Below are 6,000 nucleotides of genomic sequence, written 5' to 3'. Positions count from 1 at the left end.
TAAAGCAACATAATAATCTATCTTCTTCTTCTTTTTCTTCTTCTGCTTCTTCTTCTTCTTCTTACTCCTCTTCTCCTTCTTTCTCTTCTTCTTCTTCTTCTCTTCTTCTTCTTCTTTTTCTTCTTCTACCTATATCTAAAAGGCTAAGCCCCGACAAACTGAAATCACACCACAGCCCAAACTACTAAGCCTAAAAACTTGAAATTTCGCACAATTGTTTATTGTAGCCTCAAAACATCCACTACAAAAGGATTTTCAGAAATCTGCCCCCCCCCCTGAGGGAGCTGGGCCCCCCAAAATTTTCACTTTTTAGCCGTTCATTGCACAGCAAAATCATAAGGAACTTTTTCGTTCAGGTACGAAAAAAATCAGATCTATGCATGAAAATTCCTATCAGGAGCACAGGGGGGTTCAGGAGAGGGCACTTTTCGAAAATTTTGATGTAAAATCACACTACAGCTTAAACTAATTGGCCTACAGACTTAAAACTTTGCAAAAATATTCTTCAAACATGCTAGATGCGCACTAAGAACGGATTTTGAGATATTTTGCCTCTAAGGATTTCAAAGGATGAAAAAGGATCCTATTAAGTAAGCTTATGGTAGGGTGAACGCCATATGGAACTGAGATAATTGACACATGATATTCTAACATATGTTGTAATCATTGGAAAGCTTAAAACAATCTCATCAATTAGCTGATGGAATTGATTTTGCGTTGATTGAGAGCGCGAGCTTACCACGTGTTTTACGTGGTAAACGTTCTACAGATTTATAGTATTCCTGGTGATTAAGCATGTCTTTTTCAACGTTGTTATTAATAATAAAGCTTATTTACAACTAGCTACCCAGCGAACTTCGTACCGCCAATGATTGTATCTCATGTTACACTTGACTTTATTTGGTGAATCATGAAATTTATCTGACAATCAACATGTTCATTTACATCTCAATACGGACTTCCTATGTGCTTAGTCATGCAGTATTCATTATTCCGAGAACATATTATTCTTCTCAATCAATTGGTAGTAATATCTATCAGTAAAGTTTTCAATTAAAAAAAAGGTTATTTCAGTGTTTCAAAGAAAAATATTCAATAGCTGTAGATTGTCGATAAATGGTCCAGGAAATATGCGATGTACGATGAATCACTTTAGGCTGAATATAAGCTAAGCTAAATTATTCAAATAATTGAAAATTATTCTTTCATTCTTCAGTAATTAATGAATGCAATATGAATACTATACATATACCCTATACTATACAATATTTATATATTCTCTCTTTCATTAGGTGAATAATTTTTTTCAACATTTTCCAGTTTCTCAATGATAGGGGAGTGATAATTATTTGTATAGGTCTTCTAAGGAACCATTATCAACAGCTGGTACCAATCAACTACACTTCAACTCCAAACAACCGTTTTAATACCAGTACACAGTAATTTATCACAGGGTGATAATTATGTTTATTACAGCTGGTAACTTTAGATGCTAAATCATATTATCACAATATGATCTTGAATCATGATCATCTTTTCGTTCTTCAGTAGCCGCTCGGCCGAAAATTTCGAAAGCATATGTCTGTAAAATGGATTAATGGATTATTAATATTATTAGCCCCCCTATTAAAATTTCTGTTCAGAAACCATCCCCAATATTCACACAACATATTCCCAAAGTTTCATGCCGTTATGTCAAGAAGTTTTCAAGTCTACAGGGAACAAACAAACACACAAACAGACATTCATTTTTTATAAATAGATTTCTATTCGGCTCAAACAAAAGCCTCTCAAAATGAAGGTAGAATGATAAGGATTCAGTTCTGTTGTTTTAACATTTTTTCAAATCACTTTCAAAAAGTTCATGTAGTACTACTATGTGTTTGAGACACTTCTGGCGCTATCATAGTTTCACCACTCTTGCAGTCGTTAACAACATCTATAATAATTATATAAAGTGAAGAGCTGGCTTATACACGTACGGGATAGGAAAATTATGTTTGACGCACGATCACGTCTGAACTACTGGACTAATTAACTTGAAATTTTGCTTATAGATTCTTAATTAACCAAGCATGGTTATAAGCCTATTCTCAATTCTTCAAAATTTCATTACGTAAAGTTTCATTTTGTCAAGTTTTAAAATAGATCCTTGCGAAGCACGGGTTCTTGCTAGTAATATATATTAATACTAGCGTCAGGCGCTTCGCTCGCCATATCGTCTAGCCAGGGGGCTCCGCCCCCTGGACCCCCGACTGGATCGTCCAAGAATGAGATTAGCAGGCTCGCTTCGCTCGCCTGCATTTTTATCATGTTAGGACAATCCAGTCGGGGGTCCAGACTAAACGTCTGGCTAAACGGATGTGGCGAGCGAAGCGAGCCTGACGGCTAGTAATATAATATTCCCAGGATTGAAGTAGCAGTGCCCAATCAATTTTTCCGCGATAAATGCTTTTAAATCTTCAACTTGGTGCCAACCTAACAAAGTCAACTCAAGCCAACCTGACAAAATTATTAATTTAGTTGCCAGTTAACAACTGTTTCGAAGAGGTACTCTATCTAGATTATAGTTCTATAGTAAAATATGATATGGAAATTTCAATTATAATTAAGAGATTGGGAGAAGAAGAATATACATGCTAAAAGACGAACTTTAAACCCTTAAAAAGAACCCTTAGGGTTAAAATATTGCCAAAAGATTTCTTAGTGCGCCTCTAAAGGGTCAACTGAACATACCTACCAAATTTGAACGTTTTTGGTCCGGTAGATTTTTAGTTATGCGAGTGAGTGAGTGAGTGAGTGAGTGAGTGCCATTTCGCTTTTATATAATTATATAGATATAGATATCATTTAATTTTCATATACTATATGGATGGATGATTAACGTTTGAGACTCCCAATCACTTATTGTATTTTTTATTTAGTATTATCCTTAATTCTGAATAAGATTAATATCTTTTGATGCTTACTTACTATAGAGTATCAAGTTTATTTTATTTTAAAATTAATTTTGTTTTATGATTTGAAGTTTTTGAGTTTTCCATTTTTTTCCAATTCCCATTAACCATATACCACCCTATTAATCATCCTTAGTTCATCTAATACCCCATACTCCTTTCTCAATTCCTAAACTCCCAGTTTCATGAAAAAAATTTTTCCTTAGTTTATTTTTTAAGTTAGCATTTATTCTATTTATGTATTTTATTATTTGTAGGCACCTGCTGTAAAATCTTTTAGGTTTAGCGGGACCAATTTTGTAATGCATTTCACTGAATAAAATGATTGATTGATGATTGATTGATTGATTGATTGATTGATTGATTGATTGTTTAAACCTATTTCAAAGAATAGTTTACAGTAAAAATTATAAAAAAACAACATTTTTTTACAAATTAACAAATCAGTGTTTGAAGAGCACTATGGTGCTCTAATCTTTTGGATATACTTTGCCGTTTTTGAAGATTTTGGCATTGAATTTACTTTTTAAAAAGACTCATAATTATCATCTATCGTGAGGTCCACGTTATAATGGCATTGAAGAAAAATAAGAGAACAGCGTTGCCGATTTCCAGTGTTGGCCTCGCCATTGTCTTCTTTAGTAGAAAGCTGATGCCGGTATAAATATTTGACATGATATATACTTGTTCATTCTTTTTAAAAAATTTTATTTGTCAAGAAAATATATTTTTTAATTATTTAACAATGAATTTCCATTGTTGACATCGAATATTTTATTGATTTATTATATTCCTCGAATGATAAAAAAGATCTGGCAACGTTGCGGAGGTAGGAAAGGATAGCGCTATCTGCTTTGCTCAATGAAAGGCAAGGATAGTGACACCACTGTTAATCAAATAGTACTGCCATTATAACGTGGATCTCACTACTTTATGTGCCTGGAGAGCAGTAGATTTTTGTACATTCTCTCAATTATTGCGTTTTTCCTACATCATTCCATGTAATTTTAAGAGGCACCCACTGCGAATAATATTATCGGTGAATATGGATATTATTAACACAGATGAAAATACTTATAACTTATCGAGAGTGCAACAAATTGATAAAGCTGCTGTTTATATTGTTTTCATCAATAATTCCTCACAAAAGAACTCGACAACAAACATGATGATTGAATAAACTTAAATTGACATTGAAATGATTATTTTTTCCTCATTTTCGTTTTGACTTAAGTGTCAATAAAAAAATTGATAAAATTCTGAGAATTATTTGTTCAATGAGAATGTACTTGAATAAAACTTTTCACATTGTATTTAGTGACTGACTGTGGGTCCAATCAACAAGGATGATCAACTTGATAGACATTATCACCATAAATATTGGATACAAGGTCTTGTGTGATGAGAACTGCTTCAAATGCGCAACGTATTAAACTTTGAAGGTTAATTAAGCTGAATCTAATAGAAATATTGACGTTTGACTAATATATATCAGCAATGTTTTATAGTTACTTTATCACACCATGAAGGAGCCATGTATAACTATCAACTTAGTAAATAAACTAAGTAGAAGATGAAAACTCAGCTACACTGATTCTCTAGCCCAGATGTTCAACTATTTTCTGATAGTTGAACAAGGTGGTATAATGCTATGCCAGGAAAATCGTACTACTTAATCTTACCTTATCATTCACTTTCAATTGTGAAGCTTGCTTTTCTCGAAAAAAGCTTTATTACCTGAAACAGAAAGTCAATTAGAGAGTTAATTAATTAGAAAAAGTCAGAGAATTAATAAGATTTTATTGACCAGTAATATTCGATAAGCATTGTACAACAGGCTGGAGTATAATGGCTATTCAAAATAGAAATATTCTCACACTATTCTGTAAGAATTATAGTTTACGGTTCTTCCCATTGTGATGTTCTCATTGAGGTACCTTATCCATATTAACCAGCTATTTGAGAGATTATTTAAAAATATCTTATAATCACGGTAATTTTTTTAGAGGAAGCATATCCTCAAAGTTCACCATCATCTTCACTTCGGGGATTAGATTTATTAATTAATCTGTTCCGGTACCTATCCCTTTTTTGGCCTTCCTACATCTCTTTTCCCATTAAGTCTATAGTTTTGGAATTCAAGTGGTATTCTTCTAGGTGGCATTTATTCAAATGACTACACAAGTTGCGTCTATTGTGTATAATTCCTTCATGCAGAGCAGCAACCGAAAAACCTGTCAATTGATTCTATCAATTCTAGTGCAGTCAAATACACTCCTTAGAAACCTAATCTCTGGAGATTGAGATTTTTTGAGTTCAAAGTAAAGTTTATTGAACTAAATTTGCATGGGATAATTGATGATTTAGTATGTAAACTATTATTAGGGTTCCAGGGCACTTGTATTGACCACGCACAATTCTACTCAGTGTTGGCATTCAATTTTTGTATTTCTTATTAATTCAGAGCCTGTATTTCATGCATATATGAATTACTCTATACCAATTATTATAATTTGCATGTGTTCTAATCGTTGTACACCTACTCACGTGCAGCCGGAACGAATTGTTGTGTTTTTAGTCTACTATAATTGGAATTGCCAATATCGGGTGTTTATGTGGGTGGAAATGAAAACCATTGTTTGGGAATACAACAATCTCTGTCAAATCCGCTATTGGATTCTGCACTGAGGATTCGAGATAGTATGAGAAACAAGAGGGAGAGAGAGGATAATAGAGTGGATAGAGAGTGTGAGTGAGTGAGTGAAGGGGCGGGCGTTAATTCAGAGCTGGGAGAATCAACACTTGTTTCTAATCTGGTTACTCGCTCGAGCAGTTCTGTTCTCAGTCAGGCAGTAATCCTTATCGCTTCTCAGAGGCAGTCCCAATCTCTTGTTCGTCTATTCTGAATCCTCCACGTCTTTGCCAACCTTCAACCTTCTAGAAACCCACAACAAACTGATGCCACCATACAACAGGATACATCCTAAAAGAAATAAATAAAGCCACCACTTGAACTATATCTGATTCATGTATAAAGCTTTCC

The sequence above is a fragment of the Nilaparvata lugens genome, chromosome 5 (assembly GCF_014356525.2).
Source record: "Nilaparvata lugens isolate BPH chromosome 5, ASM1435652v1, whole genome shotgun sequence".
NCBI classification, from domain to species: domain Eukaryota; kingdom Metazoa; phylum Arthropoda; class Insecta; order Hemiptera; family Delphacidae; genus Nilaparvata; species Nilaparvata lugens.
Note: the sequence above shows the minus strand (reverse complement) of the source record.